Source organism: Marmota monax, unplaced genomic scaffold, assembly GCF_021218885.2.
Source record: "Marmota monax isolate L192 unplaced genomic scaffold, Marmota_monax_Labrador192_F-V1.1 WCK01_AAM20220418_F8-fsc00207, whole genome shotgun sequence".
Lineage (NCBI taxonomy): Eukaryota > Metazoa > Chordata > Mammalia > Rodentia > Sciuridae > Marmota > Marmota monax.
In genome coordinates, this window is record NW_026692713.1 from 1,049,246 (window position 1) to 1,071,849 (window position 22,604).

The window sequence follows — 22,604 nt, forward strand, 5'->3', positions numbered from 1 at the left end:
TTCTAATAATCAGGTCTTGTCCCTGCGCTGTGTCCAGAACTAGGTCTGTTGCCCTGCGCTGAAACAGATTGCAGCCTTGTAGGGGCAATTACCTGGTGTCTCTGCTGTAACGCCAGAGAGCCGAGTGGAAGCGCTCAATCTCAGCCTGCAGCAGGCTCCAGTGCAGCTGTCCAGATCCTCCCCCCACCCCCGCAAGGAGCAATCTGCTTTCTGTGCCTTCTATGCTGTGCTTGCCTCTCTGGTGGTGGACTCTGCGAAAATCCACTGTTTGGGATCCTGTCCACTCCCAGAAGCTGCAATTCGTTAAGGCGAGCCCCCATGGAGAAACCGTCCCCCGTGGAGAAACTGCCTGACTGCTCTCTAGGATTCATGCACAGAGCAGCCAGGAAGGGATCTCCTTTACTGTGCCATCTTGGATCTCCTCAAGGGTCTACAGTTTCTAATGGTGGACAAAGAGAGAACCTGGTAGTATAGGATGAGATGTTAAGGAGATAGGAGGTGAGGATTAGAGCTATTAGATCTTAGGAAGTGTGTATGAGGAATCAAAAGAAGTTGGCTGGTAGCAGTAGAAAAGAGAAAAAAATTCTGGGGATACAAAAAATAGAGAGCAAGAGTACAAAAAGCATACAAACAGAAACAAAAATTAATAAAAGAAAAAATATAACAATAAAAAATAAAAGAATATACAACAAAACTATAATATACTATTCAGCATCCCAGTCCTCAGTAGCCTAATGCATAAAAAAGTGCTTGGTTTCACAAATGTTGGGGATGTGAGGGTGGGAAAAGGGAGAGGGGAAAAAAATATGGAAGGAAAATTGAACAATTGTTTCTGTTGGAGTTCAGTATCTTCCCTGCTTCCCTTCTCATCTGAAAGGCAGGGTTGTCTGGTGTTTGCTGGCATCTCCACCCTTAGGGTGGTGAGGCTGATTAGTGTGTGAGGGTTGATCTTGGAGGCGGAACTCCTGGAGGTGGGGTATAGCACTTGCCAGTTCCTGTTGGATGACTGCACCCCAAGGATCTCTTTTGGGGACCACTCCTGTGATGTGGGCACCTGGTCTTAGCCTACTTAGATTGCCTGTAGACCCCACAATTTCTCTGATTTAGTCTCTAAACTGTATTTCTCGCGCGCGCACACACACAAACACACACAGACACACACATCACATTTTCTACTTCCCAGTTAGAAACCTCACTCTGGAGGTCATTTGTGTTTAGCTCTGGGCCTGGGTGCCTGTTTTGGAGAGCTGTTCTGTATTGGGCAGATCAGAACCAGGATTCCAGAGCTCTAAGTGCTGTGCTGGGTTAGTGGCTGTGGAGGGGGAGGTGGTTAGGGGACTATGGTTTCCTTGATATTGCTTCTAGGCTTCTGTCTGTGTCCCAAGATGGGAGTTGCCTCAACTAAAGATGACGATGGCTGCAGCTGAGGTAACCCAAGGTGGCAACAGCAGCTTTCAGAGATGGGGCAGCAAGAGTGGGCCATGATGGCGTTGTGCGATGTGATCAGAGATGCAGCGATGTGGCGTGTGGTGCTGTGGTGGGTGACTGTCTCCAGACTCTGTCCAGTGTCCCATGGTTAGGCTACTACATCGAGGGGGCTGTGAAAGTATTAGTAGTGTCCCAAGATGGAGGCAGCCAGGGGAGCTCCTCATTGACTGATGGGAACCAGGTACGGGCAGGGGTCCGTCCTGATGGGGAGGCCCTTTTTTAAAAAAAAGTATGTTAAATCCATTTGGAGTATGCATTTTAAAATATTATATTCTGTGATGATATAAAACTAAATGAGAATCAGAGCTAAATGTTTTAACTGGTTTATTGGTTTACATAGTTACTGCTAGAACTGTAGAACAACAACTATTTTATAGGAAGAACATATTTTTATTGATAATCCTAGATTTTTTAGATCAGAGTTCTAAATTCCAGTTCTTTGGTATGTTAACATGGGGTACTGTATATTCTATTTCCTGGTTTGTTTTTGTTTTTATTCTTTGCCTTTTCCTAGTTACTAAGGCCTGCTGGTTCCCTCAGGTCATAGCACATTGATTTTGCAGAGAATATTAGCTAGTGCTAATGAGAGGAAGAAAGCAGCAGAAAGCATTTTTCCAATTATTTTTTTTAAAAACAAAAGGCAAATACATATAAATATTGGGAAGAAAGTAAAGATAAAAGATCAAAAGTACCTATAACCTAGCTAGTAATATTTTGGTGTATTTCTTTTCATATATTTTGTGTGTGAGAGAGATTATATTTGTATGCATGGGTACATACTTGGTTATTTATAAGGGATCCAACAATTATATTAGCATACATTAATTGGGGAGTAGAGTAGTAATAACTGCTTGGATTTGATTAGGGATCAAGTCAAACAAATAGATTTTGCTTAAAAGAAAGGTGTCTTTAACAGAGTAAGAATTTTTATAAAATTAGAAATTTGCAGAAATGAATTTTGTAGCTTAGTCTGCTAAGTCTTATCACCATTTCTTAACTTTAACATTAGGAAAAATAGGAAGGGATTTCAGGAATTTATTGAAGTCAAAACTGTTTTCATAGTAATACTGAGATGTTACTTGTCTTTTTCATGTCTATTCTCAAGAGTTTTCCAGAGGCCATGTGACCTGACCTGTGATGTGGCAACAGACAGAATGCAGAAGCAAATAAGACAGTCCAGCCATTTGAAATTGAGCGGAAATTAAGCCAGACAATAAAGAGATTTGCAAAAATGTAAAACAGACACGTTTTCTCACTATAGTTTTTTTCATCAAAATGATCGTTAACATGTAATAGGCTTGTTGTTATTTTAAAGCAATTTTTAAAAAATTTAAATGCTCATTTCTAGTATCTAATATGGTAAATATTGATAGATACAGTCAACATAAATAACAGCTCTCTGGTAACAAAGTTCTTCTCAAAATTGTAAAGTGTGTAGAGGTTCTGACACCAAAAATCTTAAAAATTGCTGCATTATGTAATATAAAAAGAAAAATTTGTTAATATCACAGCCTGTTTCATCAGCAAAATCTTTAGATCACTCACAGAAATGAATGTATATTTGCCAAAATTCTAATTTTCACTTGAAAGTTTGAATTTTATCATTGGCAATGAATACTGATGTATGTTTTCCTTGAAGTGTTAGGCTCACTTTCCAATAAACTGTCCTCCAAATATCCTAGTTCAGATCACTATAGCTTGTTTGTGTGTCATTCCATTAATAAGTAGCTTACAAGTGCTTTTCCTAGGATGACCATTATACTTCATTATATAGCAGAAGTTCTTATGGGTACTTCCTATTTCAGGACACAATTTGAAAATTTTCTTTTATACTAAAACAAAATTTAACAAATTAACTACAGTGTGAAATCTGAAGCCATAAAGTGAAATTACCATCCTCTATCATATTAAAATCTGTTGTTGCATTTTAAGTGAGTCTTATGACTGTTTCAGTTTGAAACATCATGTATTGATCATTTGGAAAATAACTGGTTCAGTGAGGTGCAGACCTTCTAAATGTTGCTGTAATTTTTTACATCACCATTTTCATAGTGTGGTCCAAGGACTCACAGGGTCATTAGGAAACTCCATCTGTGTCAGATATTTGAGGGACAAGGTTTATATAATGACTTGGGGGGACAAAATCAGTAAAGTTTTTAAATATTTTCTACTCATGGATAGGCAGAACTAACATCATCAAAATGGCGATATTACCAAAAGTTCTGTAGGTTTAATGCAATGCCAATCAAAATCCCAAAGGCATTTCTTGTAGAAATAGATAAAGCAATCATGAAATTCATATGGAGAAATAAAAGACCCAGAATAACAAAAGCAACTCTAAGCAGGAAGTGTGAATCAGGCGGTATAGCGATACCAGATTTCAAACTGTACTACAGAGCAATAATAACAAAAACAGCATCGTACTGGTACCAAAACAGGTGGGTGGACCAATGGTACAGAATAGAGGACACAGAGACTAATCCACAAAGTTACAACTGTCTTATATTTGATAAAGGGGCTAAAAGGATGCAATGGAGGAAGGATAGCATCTTCAACAAATGGTGCTGGGAAAACTGGAAATCCATATGCAACATAATGAAACTGAATCCCCTTCTCTCGCCATGCACAAAAGTTAACTCAAAATGGATCAAGGAGCTTGATATCAAATCAGAGACACTGCGTCTGATAGAAGAAAAAGTTGGCTCTGATCTACATATTGTGGGGTCGGGCTCCAAATTCCTTAATAGGACACCTATAGCATAAGAGTTAATAACAAGAATCAACAAATGGGACTTACTCAAACTAAAAAGTTTTTTCTCAGCAAGAGAAACAATAAGAGAGGTAAATAGGGAGCCTACATCCTGGGAACAAATTTTTACTCCTCACACTTCAGATAGAGTCCTAATATCCAGAGTATACAAAGAACTCAAAAAATTAAACACTAAGATAACAAATAACCCAATCAACAAATGGGCCAAGGACCTGAAAAAACACTTCTCAGAGGAGGACATACAATCAGTCAACAAGTACATGAAAAAATGCTCACCATCTCTAGCAGTCAGAGAAATGCAAATCAAAACCACCCTAAGATACCATCTCACTCCAGTAAGATTGGCAGCTATTATGAAGTCAAACAACAACAAGTGCTGGCGAGGATGTGGGGAAAAGGGTATATTTGTACATTGCTGGTGGGGCTGCAAATTGGTGCAGCCAATTTGGAAAGCAGTATGGAGATTCCTTGGAAAGCTGGGAATGGAACCACCATTTGACCCAGCTATTCCCCTTCTTGGACTATTCCCTAAAGACCTTAAAAGAGCATACTGTAGGGATACTGCTACAACGATGTTCATAGCAGCACAATTCACAATAGCTAGACTGTGGAATCAACCTAGATGCCCTTCAATAGATGAATGGATAAAAAAAAAATGTGGCATTTATACACAATGGAGTATTACTCTGCACTAAAAAATGACAAAATCATGGAATTTGCAGGGAAATGGATAGCACTAGAGCAGATTATGCTAAGTGAAGCTAGCCAATCCCTAAAAAACAAATGCCAAATGTCATCTTTGATATAAGGAGAGCAACTAAGAACAGAATAGGGAGGAAGAGCATGAGAAGAAGATCACCATTAAACAGGGATGAGAGGGGGGAGGGAAAGAGAGAGAGAAGGGAAATTGCATGGTAAAGGAAGGAGACCCTCATTGTTATACAAAATTACATATAAGAGGAAGTGAGGGGAAAGGGGAAAAAAATGAGAGAGAAATGAATTACAGTAGATGGGGTAGAGAGAGAAGATGGGAGGGGAGGGGAGGGGGGATAGTAGAGGATAGGAAGGGCAGCAGAATACAACAGACACTAGTATGGCAGTATGTAAAAAAGTGGATGTGTAACCAATGTGAATCTGCAATATGTATACGGGGTAAAAATGGGAGTTCATAATCTGCTTGAATCAAAGTTATGAAATATGATATGTCAAGAGCTTTGTAATGTTTTGAACAACTAATAATAAAAAAATTAAAATTTAAAAAATAAATATTTTCTACTCAGACTGATGTAAACAAAGAAAGCCACAAATGAATAATATATGGAGAAAAGGTGGAACATGACAGTATATCCTGTACATATTAAAAAGAGTGAGGGAATATTAAAACAATTAGATAACAATCAAACCACTTAGATGAAATGGACATATTCTTTTTAAAGATAAGCACACCCAGACCTAACACAAGAATAATTTTATAAGGTCACCAGTCTTCTTTTTTCCCCCCAGTCCTGGGGATAGAACCCAGGGTTCATGCATGCTAAGCAAGCACTCTAACCACTGAGGTATGCACAAGCTCAGGTTACCACTTTAAAAGCAGTGATTCTTAAACCTTTTGGGTTTTGATTATCTTTATTTGTTTTTAAAAATTGTTGCTATTCTCAAAGAGTATTTTCTTTAGCCTTTGAGAGTTTTCTTATTGCAAATTAGAACTTTAAAAATATTTTCCAGTTCATTTACAAAATAATAAAGTTAACATGCATAACATTTTTATGAAAAATAACTTTTCCAAAAGGAAAAAATAATAATATACAATCTTTTGTGTTATCAGGTTGTTTAGCCTCTGTAAAACTCAGATGTACACTTGTGAAAGAATGAGAGTGAAAAGGTGAATAATAGATCAATACTTTTGTCTCTCAGTACTTTATAAAGTTGTAATTTCTACTTTCTGTCCTCTCCCCACTCCCCAAGTGCTATAGTCACTCTGCACTCCTGGTAAGCTAGCTCACTATTGTTTCCTTCAAGCTGCCATCATGGTTATCTGCCAGTATTTCATCAGGAGATAATCTCTGACAGTTATAAGATCCAGGAGACATCAGATAGGCCACACTTGGAGGTGGAAAGTGAGCTAGATGCTCAATAGAACAGAGAATAACATTGATGCCTTACTCACTGGTGGAAATCCCTTTGCTGAAGACCTTTAGGGCTAAGTTACCAAAAGCTCAATAATCACTTGGGATTCTTACTGTCATGGCATCACTTGGCAGGAAACCACCTTCACAAAAGAAGTCTATTGAGAAGTACATCAAAGATTACATAAAATCAGTCAAAGACACACTTGAAGAACAGAAGCCAGAGTAAAATCTTTTATGATAGGGTCATCAGAACAAAACAAAGACATCCTTCCTAATTTAAAAAACTACCAGATCTTCCATTGGTGAAAACATGATTCCAGAGGGTATGATTACTCTCCTAGACTATTGTGAGCATAGTGCAACCACTATATATGATTTTCTTTAAGGATGGTTTAAAAATGGGAAAATGTTAGTAAATTTGCTAATAATTTTGACTCTTTCACCTGTCTTCATAATTAGCACTGCATGTCATCCACATAATACCATGACTTAAAGATAAATGAGACTGATGTCATTTTGAATTCTTCATTTATTTTGACCATGATTTATTTGAATTGGAGACATTGTTTGTTAAAGAAAAAAAAAATGTTGTGGTTATTTAAAAATAAAATGCGTTTAAACTACAACAAGAAGTTGTAGTTTTCCTTATCTCTGACTTGCCTAGTTTCACATGAAATATGCTCTATTTATTTATTTTACCCTTTTTTTTTTTTTTTTTGATGTTGGAAATCGAACACAGAAGCTTTTATGTCACTGAGCCACATCCCCAGCCCTTTTTTTAATTTTTAATTTTGGGACAGACCCTCACTAAGTTGCTTAGGATCTCAGCCTCCTGAGTCACTGAGATTACAGGTGTACTCCACCATGTCCAACTACCCTTGTTTCTGGATAAATTCCGGAACTCGTTCATTTTAAAGAACTCAGGCATTTGTCTTCTAAATAAAATTTGGGGAGTTTTGTTTTATACATAGACTAATTAGTACTCAAACACAAAAGAATCATTTTACTGAATTCTGGGGTTCTTTTTCCTCTGAGTAGCTTTCTTCCCTCTATACTGTACAAATTCTGATTACCTTCACCTTCTAGATTTGTCTCAACTTAGTGAAGCTGCCATGCTGTGTTTAGTGTAGACTTTTCTGCAGCGTTGTTTCTTTTTTTCTTAATTAGGTAAGCTCTTTAACTGTTCTATAACAGTCATAACTTAAATCTCTCTACTGTCCAGTGTCTCACAATCGTTTCATATATTTTGTTTACAAGAGGGTAAGTGTGATCTCAGTTATCCCACCATACCAGAAGCAGAAGTCAGGTTAATTTTTATTTCTAGAGCTGACTCAGGAATTAGGGTTTTACAAATAATTCAGTAAAAAATTGGGCAAAGGATCTGAGTAGACACCCCCTCAAAAGAAAAAAATGCTAATGGCCAATAAATATATGAAAAATTCTCATCTTCAGCAATTAGGGAAAGATTCTATCTTACCATACTTAGAGTGGCAACTATTAAAAAAAAAAAAATGAAAAGTATCCCTGCAGAAATGTGCAGAAAAAGGAGCCCTTAAACAATGTCACTGGAAATATAAATTAGAACAACCGCTGTGGAAAACCATATGAGGTTCCTCAAAAAACTGAAAATAAAATAACCGCACGACCCAGCTGTTCCACTCCTAGGTATATATTCAAAGGAAATCAAGTCTGTATACAAAGACATGCTTGCATGTTCATGTTTATTGTGAATGGTGATGATGATTCATAAATTAATATTGTGGATTATTATTCACAGTAGCCAAAATTTTAGAATCAGCCTAGATGTGCCCATCAACAGATGAATGGATAAAGAAAATAAAGGAAGAAGAAATAGAAAAAGGGTGGGTGGATATAATTAATTCATGATGTATGCATGTGAAAATATCACAGTGAATTCCATCAATCCGTACAATTAATGTGTATTATAGTAATAGAACAAATTAGTATAATAAAAATAAAGGATATTCTCAATTATTAAAAAACCACATTCACAAATTATTATCCAAAAAACCCTATGTTTTTTTAAAGGCCTAAACCCATTTAATATATAATGGGTAATACTAGTCAAGGAAATATTTTTTTCTAAGTTTATTTGGCAAATTCTGCTTTGGTGCTTCCTATATGCTAGGTATTGTGCATTAATTTTCAAGATAAAGAATGAATGCAAGCATTCCTCCATCATCTCGAAGATTATAGTCTAGCAAAAAGAGAATTGCAAAAATGAGTAAGTAGAGCTCTTATAAGTACAAAGGAGAAAAATAAAGTGAACAAAGACACCTGATTTCGAATGAAGAGTCAGACAAAGCTGTCTTGAGAAGGTGACAGCTGAGCTAAGGTTTGAGATTTGAAGGATGAGTAGCAGTTCTTTAGTGAGGAGAAAAAACAGGTTGAGTAGAACATGTGTAGGAAGCATCAGGAGAGCCTTGCTTATTCTAAGGAACTGAGGAAGGCTAATATGGCAAGTGGACTATAGGAAAACAGTTCTGGAAAGTGGTGTGACAGAAGAAGTCTGCAGGATCTGAATCATAAAAGACTCAATATATTCTTATTCAGAATTTTTAAAATTCAGAATTTTATCAAGAAATGCACATCAAAACTAGATTAGGTGAATGATTAACCTTAAATGTGAAAACATGATTTTGTATGTAGAAACTTAGAGTTAATCATATCTGCCATTAGTTTACCATATAAGATAACTTCACAAGTTCCAAGGCTAGGACCTCTTTGAAGGAATATTTTTCAACTTGCCATATAAGGGAAGATAATAATGATTTAAGGATTGAATTGATAAACAGTGCTGTGTGTTTCAATTCACATAAATGTCCCAGAATCCCATTTGTAGCCTTAAAGAGATCTCTTTGGAGGAGACAGAAACCAAGAGGAGTTGAGCAAAAGTGTTTGTAGCAGAAGTTGTAAGAATTTTTTTAAAAGATTTTTTAATATGTTTTTTTAGTTGTAGATGGACACAATGCTTTTATTTATTTGTTTATTTTTATGCGGTGCTGGGGATTGAACACATGCTAGGAAAGTGCTCTACCACTGAGCCACAACCCAACCCTGTCAGAATTTTTTTTTATTATTATTTTTCTCAGTGAAGAAAATGAAATAATAGGGATTGAACTTTGAAGAGAATAAAAAAATTTGAATTGAAAATTTGTGGAGTAATTATAATTTTAATAGAAAATGAGGCTTTATTGTGTATTTGTTGAGGTTGACCATGAAATGATAGTTGAGTTCTTCTAACCTCTTATGTTACTTTTTCTTTTTTTTTTTTTTTTTTTTTGACATCATCTCATTTTATTGATTGATTATGTTACTTTTTCTATTTGCACTAGAATGAAGGTATGAACAAATCAGATAGCTAGGTTCATCTTGGTATTTTGCAGTCATATATCTAAGAAGTTTATTGTATTGATAAGAGGCATTTTTTAATAGAACAGAACATGGAATTTACATTGCCTAAGAAAGAATTTAGTGAAAAAGAAAAAAGGAAGACAGACAGGGATACAATAGAAAGTTAAGTTACTAAAGACCATCTGAGTCTTTAGTCTTTAGTAACTTTAGTAATAGTTTTCAAATTAAAGATGGTAAAACAAACTACCAGAAGAGATAGTGGTTATAATGGGATACCTGAACTATGTTTTCTACAAATGGGTCAGTTTCAGATATTGGCTAGATTCATATGTTGGTAGTAACCACTGGCGTAAATGAGGGGTAGATTGTTATAGATCATTGTAGACGAACATGCCCCAGAAGTGAAAGTCTTTGGTTTTTGAGGGTTTGTCCTCAGGATTATATATGTCACTTAGGATGATAGCAGGACTTAGGGTAAAGGAGAAGACTTTAATTAGGATGTAAAGTCCTCAATGAGCGGGGTGCTATTAGGAAAATGGTAGATCATAGCAACAGAGAGGACAGCTGATCAACATGAGCATTAAAGGAGCAAGGTTTTGTGCATGTGTCTTAGAGTTGGGGGATAATCATAGCAAAAGGGAGTAAGAAGGATATTTAGCACCATTAGAGGGGACAATATGAGAAGTGGTCTTTTCAATAATATATTTCATTTAAAGTGAAGAGGCAAAGTAAATGATTACAATAAAGATTGAGGATATAGGGAAATTTCAAGTTATAGTTCTGGTGGTTTCATAGAAAGATTTGGAGAGTTGGGAAAGAGTGAAGGTCTGGGTCAAAGTTAAAGGAACTTCATGGGGATAATGGTTGGATTTGGATATACATTAAATACTTAGACAAAATGAGGAATAATAGCCATGATGAATTTTGCTCACCTGTTTCTTTGACATAGTGGGCTCTAGGCTCGGTCTCCAGAATACTTGTCTAATTTAACATAAGTGAAAGCTTCAGTTGATGGCAGTTTTTACTTGCCTTATAAGGCAAGTACTACAGCTTTTGTAGGCTTTTTTTTTTTTTTTCTATTTTCAGTAGAGGACAGGGAACCTGAAGTGAAGGGAGTTAGAAAAAAGAAGATGGTACTACACATAATATATATGAGAATCTGTGCAGTAAGTTTGTCAGTACAGACCTGGGGTATTTCATATGTGGGTTCGCAGTAGTTTTAATCCTGTGCTCATTACCCCTTAAATATATCTTATATGTAATTTCTTGGTTTTTCCCATTTAGCCAGGATGTACTTAAGGAATGCATATTAAATATTTGTTAAAACAGAACAATATCAGAATAAACAAATGTCACATGAATTATGACTCTTTGATCCAAAATCTGATTCTCTGTGACCACAGAAGCAGCTATAGTTAGTCATCTTTGACGATTATTTTAAGTACATATGGCCCACATAAAGCTTAGAAAGTTTAAGGTAATGGTTTGCCTTTTCTATATACATTTTTAAACTGCACAAATTTTGTGAGCTATTTTTGAGTTTACAGATTCTGATACTATTTATAACGCCATGTTGTTTTTATTCCCAAAGAACTATCTCTTAAGTTTGTTGCCAGATTGACCATCTGCTTTTGTTTCTTAGTAGTCACTAGTTTTTCATTATGTACAAATCAAAGCATTTCTTTTGTTTATTCTTATTTTGGGGAATTTCACGTCAGGTCACTGTACAGAAGCTGATTTAATATCTTGGTGGTAGTTACTCTCCATGATACATTTGTGATGTACTGTTTCCTTACCAAGATCTCGTTGATAAATTTGCTAGCTAGCCTCATGTGCTGAACAGTTAATCTTTTTTTTTTCTGAACAATTATCTTGATGAATTTAAATTCAATATATATTTTAAAGATATCTTCTGTGAGCAAGACAGCATGTTAAATACTTTGGGAAACTTTAAAATATCAGAATTTTTCTATTTTCCATATGCCCATAGTCCATAGGGAGATGGCTTATATGTAAACATGCCAATATCATATAGTTATAATTACTGTGAGACAAGAAAAGTAAAATTGCTTATAAGTTCAGGGATTCTAAGATCTTGATGTGATTATGGTTGTCTCTCATTCTGTGTTTCTATCTGCCTTCTAAAATCAGGATGGTGTCAAAATAAAATCTAAAAATTGATACAGAAAATTTAAAAGTTTTTTCTTTAATTTGCAAATGCTTGAAAGAAGAAATGTTGTGAAATGATATAGGAAACCAAGAATTATGTTATGAATAAGATGTGGAAAATTCAAAGCTCAAAACAGAACAAACAGGATTTTTTTAAATTGACACTGTGGGACACTTAACATACTTGTTTCTGAAAATAAAGTACACAAAGAATAAACAAGACCATAAGAAATATAAGAGACCTAGATAAACTTATTTGTAATTCTTAGTTTTATGGCTTGGTTCAATATTTTTGCGAAATGCAAACAGTTGACCCTTTCACTTAACTACTGGATGCCTTCTCACTTTGGCTGTTCAGACAACTAGTATACAGTTCTTGGGTTATCTTTTTTAAATTAAAAAGTCAATCCTAAATACTTTGTGAAATAAATAAAATTGCCAAGTACTTGTAGAGTCACAGGAGGCAAATGAATGAAATGAATTAGGAACATTTCTTTGAGTCCAAATCTGATTCTTTTAAAACACACACTTACACATGCACACAAACACCTCTCCCTACCAAACTTAACCATAAAGAAAATATAAGTGAACTTAAAAGTGATGTAGTATAGACTTAAATGTCCACGTTTTTTTTTTTTTTCCTGTTTGTGTTAAATACAACTAAAAACACTTGACATTGTGGGATACTTAACATACTTATCTCAAACAAACATGAGAAGACTGAAAGGGGAGAGAGAAAAAGGTGTATCAGCTCAGGACTTCCAGATCCAGATACTCTGACTCTAAAAATCCTGGGTATTTTTATTGCTTTAAATATTCCAGAATGGATGTAGAGAGGATGGCAACCAGAAATGTTGGGCACAGAGAAAAACAACAACAACAACAAAAACCCAAATCGGAAAATCTGTTCCCCTTAGCCAAGGACCAGGAGAGGAGTAGCTTAGTAAGACAGTTTCCAGAAAATAACCACTCCACTCCAGGCAAACAACACACACAGAAATCATCCGGATTAGTAAAAGCCAAGTGGGGACTTACACTTTAACTGTTTTCAGGTTGTAATGAGGCAACCTCTCCTACCATTATATCAATGGACACAACATGGAGAGCATGGAGTACACATTGTCAGGGATTTCCCACTTTTGTGCATTATGAGTAGCTTTTTCCCTTTTCTCTCCCCCACTTCGGTCACAAAAGCCCAGTGAGGAAACTGACTCTACCCTGCTAGGCAATTGTTCACCAGATTGTACACTAAAGCAGTGTTAGGGGAATCCTGCTGTTATACAATAGAACATTTAAATATGATCCAGAATTTCTTACATAATATTCCATATATCCAGATTTCAATAAAACTCTGTCATACCAAGAACCAGAAAGCTTTAACTTGAATTTAAAAGGATAATGCATAGCCATAGGATTATAGGTGGCGCAAGCCTATAATCCTAGCTTCCTGGGAGGCTGAGGCAAGAGGATCACAAGTTTGAAGGCAACATAGACAACTTAGCAAGACTCTGTCTTAAATGAAAATAAAATTGGACTAGGGCTATAGCTCAGTGGTAGAGGACTTGCCTAGCATAAGCGAGGCCTGGGATTCAATCCTCAGTACCATAAAAATGAAAAGACAATGCATGCTGACACTGAGATAGCATGATGTTATATTTATCTAAAAGGAGCCATCAAGGCAGTGTTTCAACAGTTATGAATATACTTGAAACAAATTTTTAAAAGTGGAAATTTTCAACAAACCGTAAATCTTCATAAGAAAAAATTATCATAATCCATATTAAAAAAAACTCAGTGGACAAAACTTTGACAAAACTGATAAAGGAAAGAAATTACCAGTACCAGGAGTGTAAAAAGATACCCTACAAACATCAAAAGGATAACAAGGGAGTAAATAGTATAAACAGCTCTACACAAATAAGTTTGATGACTTTGATGAAATGAACTAATTTCTCAGCTGCAAGTACTGCAGCTCACCCAATATGATATAGATAATTTGAATAGTACTATAAACATTAGGTAAATTTAATTTGTAATTTAAAATAAAATCAAGCCAAGATGGTTCATTGGAGAATTCTGCCAAATGGTTAAAGAAGATTTTGCTGTGTTTTGAGAGTCTGTACCAGGAAATACAAGATAAGGGAATAATTCCTAATTCATTTTATGAAACCAGCATTGTCTTGATACCAAAGTCAGACAAAGACAATACAAAAGAGAAAACTGCAAACCAGTATCCTTCACAAGTATACATGTAAAAAAAAATCTTTAACAAAATATCAATAAATGTAATTCAATAATATGTAAATATAATTATACTCTATGAAAAATGGACTCATTCCAGTTATTCTGAGTTGGCTGAATATTTGTAAATTCATCTTTGTAATGTGTCAAGGTAACCACATTAACAGGATAATGAAGAAAAATTGCATGATTGTATCAGTTGTTGCAGAAACATTTGACAATGTTCAGTACCATTTTTGATTAAAACTTGGAAGAAACTAGCAATAAAAGGAAGCTTTCTTGACTGGATAAAGAAAATGAAGAGTTAGCATCCTACTTGATGAAGAATGATCAGAGAACATGTTACTTTTTCCCTATAATAGGAAAAAAAGTGGCCTGGATGTCCACTCTCACCACTCTTTATCATAGTGTTAGCAGCACAAAAAAAAAAAAAAAAAAAAAACACCCAGCTGGGGATAGGACATGCAGATTAGAAAAGGAGAAATCAAACTCTTCCTTCTGTCTTATGATATGATCATCTAGGTAGAAAATCCCATGTAATGTACAAAAGAACTTGTAGAACTAATAAGTGAATTTAGCAGGATCACAGGATACAAGATCAGTATACAAAAATCAGTTGTATTTCTCTAGCCTAGCAATGAACTTGTGTAAATAAAATTAAAAATAGAGCAGTACTTGGAATTGCTAAAAAATAAAAACCAAAAAGACTTGATATAAATCTAATAAAACATGAATAAGACTTGTATCCTGAAAACTATACCATGTTGATGAAAGAAATCAAAGACCTAAATAAATTATCAAGACATAGTGTGTTCATAGATTGGAAAATTCAGTATAATGTGAATGTCTGTTTTCTCCAAATCGATATATTGAGTTTAACAAAACTCTTTTCAAAATCCTAGCAAGTTTTTGTTTGTTTATTTATTTGTTTTTGTAGGCTTAGAATTATCCTGAAATTTATAGGGAAAGGCAAAGGAACTTGAGTAGCTAAAGCAGTCTGGGGTGGGAAAGAAAAGAAAGAAGTCTCACTATTTAATATCAAGACCTATATAGGCAGAATAGTCAAGGTAGTGTGGCATTGGTGGGCAGATGATAAACCACTAGGTCAATAAAAAAGACCAGAAACCCAGGCATAGCTCCAAATAAGAAAGGTCAGTTTATTTTTGACAAAGATACAAAAGAGGAGGTACACGATAGAGGTTGGATGGTGTTTTCAACAAATGACGAGTTGGATATTTATAGAACACAAAATGAATATCCATACACTATATGGACTTTTTGAGATTGACTTCTTAATATTTTATTTAATATCTTTAAGATGCTGCATATATCACATTTCTCTTTATTGCTGAGAAGAATCCCATGGAATGGACACACAGTGGATGTCCCAGAGACATAACTGTTGGGGAAACCTCTCCTACTTCCTTTGCACTTTTACTTATGTCAGAAAGCAAAACAAAACAACAACAAAAAGGTTTTGTAAAAATCCTAGCTAAAATTCTCAAAAAAGGAAACTAAATGAAGGCACAGGATCTCTGGGAAGTTAAATCTGCGAATGTAAGCTGTCTTATCCAGATTACATTTTTCTAAAGCCTGGAAAACTTGAATTTTCTCTCCTCAGCTTCAGGGAACATTGAGGAATTAGAAGAAATAATAGAATCTTTCTGAAAGGTCTTTCTGAGGTGATGAATCAGAGAAGTCTTCTATTCTACTTGAAGCTGAGTTTCAGAAGGCTGAATTGAAAACCACCATCAACAACGCCATCCTTCAAGACTGCAAGACAGTTTGATTTTCTCCATGTTTCTCAGTTTTTATGTTTGCATCCAAGTCACTTGGAGGGCTTGTTAAAACAAAGATGACTGGAGTTTAAGGTTCAAAGATGTGAAATAAGGCCTAAAAATATGAATTTCTAATAAATTTCCAGGTAATATTGATTTTGTTGTTTGGGGACCACATTTTGAAAACTTTTAGTCTAGATAAAACCTTGGAGTGAATATGGAAGACAAGATCACTGCTACAAATTTTGAGCAACCTGACCCTCCTGTAGTTTGCAATTCACTTTTAACCTCATCTAAATGATCCTCCACCTCACCAAAAAAAATAAAAAATTTGATTTGGATTTATCTCCATAAAAGTTATAATTGTAGATTGGCAATGAGTATCCTTAGACTTGTAAAAGCACATAGTAGGTCTCTTTGGAGAAACTGATCTTCACCCTAGAGCTGAAAGTTTTCCCAGAAGTAAAATTCTAAGTAGAGTTAAAACAAAAACAGAAAAACTAAGCACTGTGAGTAGAATGAGTAGAAGTAAATAATAAATCTACCAGAGATTTAAAATAATCAGAATATGAGTTACATGTTAAATATATTAATATGTTTAAGCAAAAGACCAGTTGAAAATATGTTGTAGGGTTCAGAAATTATAAAAGTGTCCAAAAAATTTTTTTGAAAAAAGAATATAGCTAGAACTTATGCAGTTAAGTTATACTAATTGAGCCTTTAAAAACGTCTTTAATGGGTGACTTTATATACACTTGAAGAAGGAAACAGCTGAAATATTGTCTAGCTTATATTCAAAAGAAACGTGAAAACTATAAAAGAGAAGTCATTACATATGTTTATCTTTAAATTAACCTGAATAGCTTTCATAAAATGGTGAAAAGTCAATATTATTGAAGATAATAAATAAGAATTTTCTTTAGCTCATGAACAACACTAACTTACACATTTAAGATAAGCACAGGAACCCAAACTGATTAAATGAAAGGAAATCCTCATCTAGTCTTGTTACAGTTACAGGCCAGAATAACGAAGACAAAAGTCATAACCAGAGGAGGAAGGTAGATTTACCTTCCATGATGTCATAAGCTGAAGATATTTTATCTTAGAAGAAATGTTATCTTAATTAAAAGGGAACAATGTCTATAAATTATATACTAAGGGGGGGGGGGAATTCATACAGATTAAAAACTAAGAATTTGCAATTTGAAAGTCTCACTAAAGGAAATTCTGAAGAATGTACTTTAGGCAGGAGGAAATTCTTAGGTAGAAGGCCTGGTATATAAAAAGGAATAAAAAGCACAAAAAGTAGAAAATATCTTAGTACATTTAAACAAACGGTGATTTTATAAGATAGTAATCATGTTTCATAGGGTTTTTTTTAAAGAGAGATAATTTTTTAATATTTATTTTTTAGTTTTCGGTGGACACAACATCTTTATTTTATTTTTATGTGGTGCTGAGGATCGAACCCAGAGCCTCGCGCATGCCAGGCGAGCGTGCTACCGCTTGAGCCCCATCACCAGCCTCAACCCTGTGCCTAATAGAAGAAGAAGTAGGACCGTATCTCCACCATTGTCCGCTTAGGAAATGACTTCCTTATCCAGACTCCTAAAGAACAAGAAGTAAAATCAAGAATCAATAAATGGGATGGATTCAAACTAAAATGCTGCTTCTCAGTGAAGGAAACAATCACAAGAAGAGAGAGCTATAGAATGGGAGAAAATCTCTACCACATGCACCTCAGATAGAGCACTCATCTCCAGGATATAGAAAGAACTCAAAAAACATAACATCAAAAAAAAAAAAAAACAATAAATGAGCTAAGGAACTGAACAGACACTTTATAGAAGAAAAAATAAAATCAGTCAATAAGCATGAAAAAGTTTTCATCATCTCTAGCGATTAGAGAAATGCAAATCAAAAGATTTCATCTCACTCCAGTCATAATGCCAATCATCAAGAATACAAGGCAGTAATAAATATTGGCAAGGATGTGGGGAAAAAGGTACACTCATACATTGCTGGTAGGACTGCAAATTGGTGCAAGCACTCTGGAAAGCAGTATGGAGATTCCTCAGGAAACTTGGAATGGAATCACCATTTGACTCAGTTATCCTGTTCCTTGGTTTATACCCAAAGGACTTAAAATCAGCATGCAACAGTGATGCAACCACATCAGTATTGATACCAGCTCGGTTTACAATAGCTAAACTATGGAACCAAAATAGATGCCCTTCAACAGATGAATGGATAAAGAAAATTTGGTGCATATACACAATAGAATATTACTCAGCCTTAAAGAAGAATGAAACTTTGGCATTTGCAGGTAAATGGATGGAGCTGGAGAAAATCATGTGAAGTGAAATAAGGCAAACCCCAGAAAACCAAAGGCTGAACGTTGTGTCTCGTAAGCAGATGTAATCCATAATGTGGGATGGGGGAGAGGAAGAATGAAGGAATTTTGGATTGTGCAGAGGGGAGTGAGGGGATGGAAGGAAGTGTGGGGATGGGAAGGATGGTGTAATGAGGAGGACATTATTATCCTATACACATGTATGATTACACTACCAGTGTGACTCTGCACTATGTTCAGCCAGAGGAAGGAGAATTTGTGCTCCTTTTGTGTACAGTGTACCTAAATGCATATTAATGAGAACAAATTTAAAAATAAGAAGTGAAGGGTGGAAAAATGACATATCATTCAAACACTAATATATATTTTTTCTTTGAGGGTTGGTTTCTGGGGATTGAATCCAAGGCCTCACAATTGCTAAACATAGTCTCTACCATGGAGTTCCACTACTGACCCCCAATATAGATAGAGTTAAGGCAAAAGTCTTTACTAGAGGTAAATTGGGTTGTTTCTGACTGATAAAAGCTAAACTTCAACAGAGAAATAAAATAATTCTAAATTTTACAGACCTAAAACTCTGATTCCCAAATATATAAAGCAACAAAAAGTAAAATACAAGAAGGAAAAGACATTTATAATCATAGTTTTCATACTTACTCACTGATAGAATAAGTCAACAAAACAGTGACATAAAACTTGTTACAGTATTTTTTTTTATCAGTTTCACATCTGCAGCATCTGAGGTCATGTCCTCTTTCTCTCCACTCTTTGTGTGTGTGCCATCTTTTACTTTGTAGTCATAAAACCTGAGTCCTCCATCCTTAACCTTTTTAAAACCCAACTTGTAGTTTTGTTGATCCTCTCATTTTTGTTTCATTAATTTATTCTTTCATGTCATCTTCATCATTTCTTTTATTATACTCCTTGGGTTTATTTATTACTCTTTTTTCTAACTTCTTCAGATTGACATTTAACCTGTTAAGTTTTACCACCCTGCCCCCCCCCCCCAATAGATGTACATGATGGTGAGATTCACTGTGGTATATTCATATGTGTACATAGGATTCAGTCCAGTGTCTTTGCCTATCCCAGCACCCCTCACTTCATTTCATACCCCTTTGTCTACTCCCCTGATTTTCTTTTCCTTTTTTTGCGCCCCCCTCCCCCTTATTTTGAATTATTGTCCACATAGCAGAGAAGACATTTGACCTTTGACTTTTGGGAATTGGCTTATTTCACTTAGCATGATAGTTTCCTTAACATCCATTTTCTAGCAAATTCCATAAAGTCATTCTCCATTGTGTGTATATACAATATAACAATATAATAGAATAATAGTCTTCAGATTCATGCTTTTTCTAGCAAATGTCATAAAGTCATTCTTTTTATGGCTGAGTAATATTCCATTGTGTATATTATACCACTTTTTTTTTTTTAACCCATTTATCTGTTGGGGAAACCTAGGTTGGCTTCATAGCTTAGCTATTGTGAATTGTGCTGCTATAAACATTGATGTGACTGCATCATTGTAGTATGTTGATTTTAAATCCTTTGGATTTATATTGAGGAGTGGGGTACCTGGATAATATGTTGATTCCATTCCACATTTTTTGAGGACTCGCCATACTACTTTCCAGAACGGTTACACTAATTTACAGTCCCACCAAAAATGTTGTATGAGTGTACCCTTTTCCTCACATCCTCACCAACATTCAATGTTACTTATGTTCTTGATAATTATCTTTCAGACTAGAGAGAGATGAAATCTCAGTGTAGTTTTAATTTGAATTTTTCTTATTCCTAGGGATGTTGAACAGTTTTTCATATATCTCTTGATAATATTTCTTCTTTTGAGAAGTGTCTGATTAGTGCCAATTTATTGATTGGGTCTTTTTTTGTTGTTGTTAATTTTTTTTAAACGTTTTCTATTGCATTTTTCCTTCCAGGATCACTAAATTCATCCAAACCATCCACCTGCAAACCTTTCTTTTTCTTTTTTCTTTTCCTTTTTCTTTTTCTTTTTTGAGGGCCTACCCAACTATTTATGGACACTGAAATTTGAATTTCATATATGATTTTCACATGTCATATAACATTGTATTTTTTAATTTTTTCCCAACCTTTTTAAAAATTTTTATTCTTCTTAGTTATATATGATAGTAGAATATAATGTGACTTATTTATACAAGCATGGGATACATCTTATTCTAATTAGGGTCTTAGTCTTGTGATTTTTAGAGGATGTGGAGATTCACTGTGGTGTATTCATAAATGTACATAAGAGAATTATGTGAGAATCATTCTACTGTCTTTCTTATCCTCACTCCCTTCTTTCCATTCCCCTTTGTCTAATTTACTGAACTTCTGTTCATACCCCACCCTTGTTGTATGTTAACATGCACCTATCAGAACAGTCAACCTTTGGTTTTGGGGGATTGGCATATTTCACTTAGTATAATAATCTCCAGATTCATTCTGTTTCTGGTAAATGTCATAAAGTCATTCTTTTTTTGGCTGAGTAATATTCCATTGTGTATATATACCATATTTTATTTATCCATTCATCTGTTGAAGGGCACTGAGGTTGGTTGCATAGCTTCGCTATTGTGAACTGAGCTGCTATAAACATTTCTGTGGCTGGGTCACTGTTGTATGCTGCTTTTAACTCCTTTGGATATATACGGAGGAATTGGATAACTGGATCAAATGGTTTTCCATTCCAGGTATTTTGAGGACTCTCCATACTGTTTTCCAGAGTGGTTGTACCAATTTGCAGCCCATTAGCAATGTATGAATGTAAATTTTCCCCCACATCCTCACCAATGTGTATTGTTATTGGTATTCTTGATTGTTGCCATTCTTGACTGGAGTGAGATGAACTCTCTTGAGTGTAGTTTTAATATGAACTTCTTTAATTGCCAGAGATTTTGAACATTTTTTCATACATTTGCTGACCAATGCTATTTATTTTGTGAAGTGTTTTTTAGTTCCTCTGCTCATTTATTAATTGGGTTGTTGTTTTTTTTTTTGGCCGGGGGGGAGGGGGTATGTGTTACATTTTTGAGCTCTTTGTATGTCCTGGATATTAATGCCCTATTTGCAGAGCAGGTAGCAAAGAGTTTCTCCCATTCTGTAGGTTCTTTCTTCACGCTTTCAATTGTTTCCTTTGCTGTGAGGGAGCTTTTTAATTTTATGCCATTTCATTTATTGATTTTTTTAGTTTTACTTCTTGTGCTTTAGGAATCTTATTAAGGAAGTCAGTTCCTGAGCCAACATGTTTGAGTGTTGGGCCGGCATTTTCTTCTAGCAGGTGAAGGGTTTCTGGTCTAATGTCTAGGTTTTTGATCCACTTTGAGTTGAGTTTTGTGCAATTTTATTATACTACATAGGGATCTCCAGTTTTCCCAGTATGATTTGTTAAAGAGGCTATCTTTTTTATAACATGTGTTTTTGGAACCTTTGTTTAGTATGAGATAACTGTATTTATATGGGCTTATCTCTGTGTCTTCTGTTTCCTTGGTCTTCCTGCCCATTTTATTGCTAGTACCAGGCTGTTTTTGTTACTATATCTCTGTAATATAATTTAAGTCTGGTTTCGTGATTCCTCCTGCTTCGGTTTGCACTCCAGCATTGCTTTGACTATTCTGTTTCTTATTTTTCTAAATGAATTTAATGGCTGCTTTTTATATTTCTGTGAAGAACATCATTGAAATTTTGATGGGAATTGCATTGGATCTGTATAGCACTTTTGGTAGTATGGCCATTTTTATGTTAATATTTTGATAATATTAATCCTGTTTATCCAAGAACATGGGAGGTCATTATATCTTCTGAGGTCTTGTTCAGTTTCTTTTTTAGTGTTCTTAATTTTCATTGTAGAGGTCCTTTGCCTCTTTATTAGATTGATTCCCAAGTGTGATTTTGTTGTTGTTATGGCCGTTGTGAATGGGATTGTTTTCTTAATTTCTCTTTCAGCTGATTAATCATTGGAGTATAGGAACATGATTGATTTATGGGTGTTGATTTTGTATCCTGCTACTTTGCTGAATTCGTTTATGAGCTCTAGAAGTCTTCTAATGGAGTTTTTTTTGGGTCTTCTAATTATAGTGTCATGCCATCAGCAAATACATGTAATTTGAGTTCTTCTTATTTGTATCCCTTTAATTTCCTTCTCTTGTCTAAATGCTCTGGCAGAGTTTTAAGAACTGTATTGAATAGGAGTGGTGAAAGTGGGCATCCTTGTCCTGTTCCTGTTTTTAGAGGAAATACTTTGTTTTCCCAATTCAGAATAATGTTGG

General features: G+C 35.0%; 1 protein-coding gene and 1 pseudogene across 5 annotated transcripts in view; both read left to right on the forward strand.

Annotated features, from left to right (window-relative positions):
- Positions 1 to 22,604, forward strand: part of Mapk8 (mitogen-activated protein kinase 8) — a 118,017-nt gene that overhangs the window by 20,291 nt on the left and 75,122 nt on the right. The window lies entirely within an intron of this gene.
- Positions 5,329 to 15,194, forward strand: LOC131424255 (translationally-controlled tumor protein-like; annotated as a pseudogene).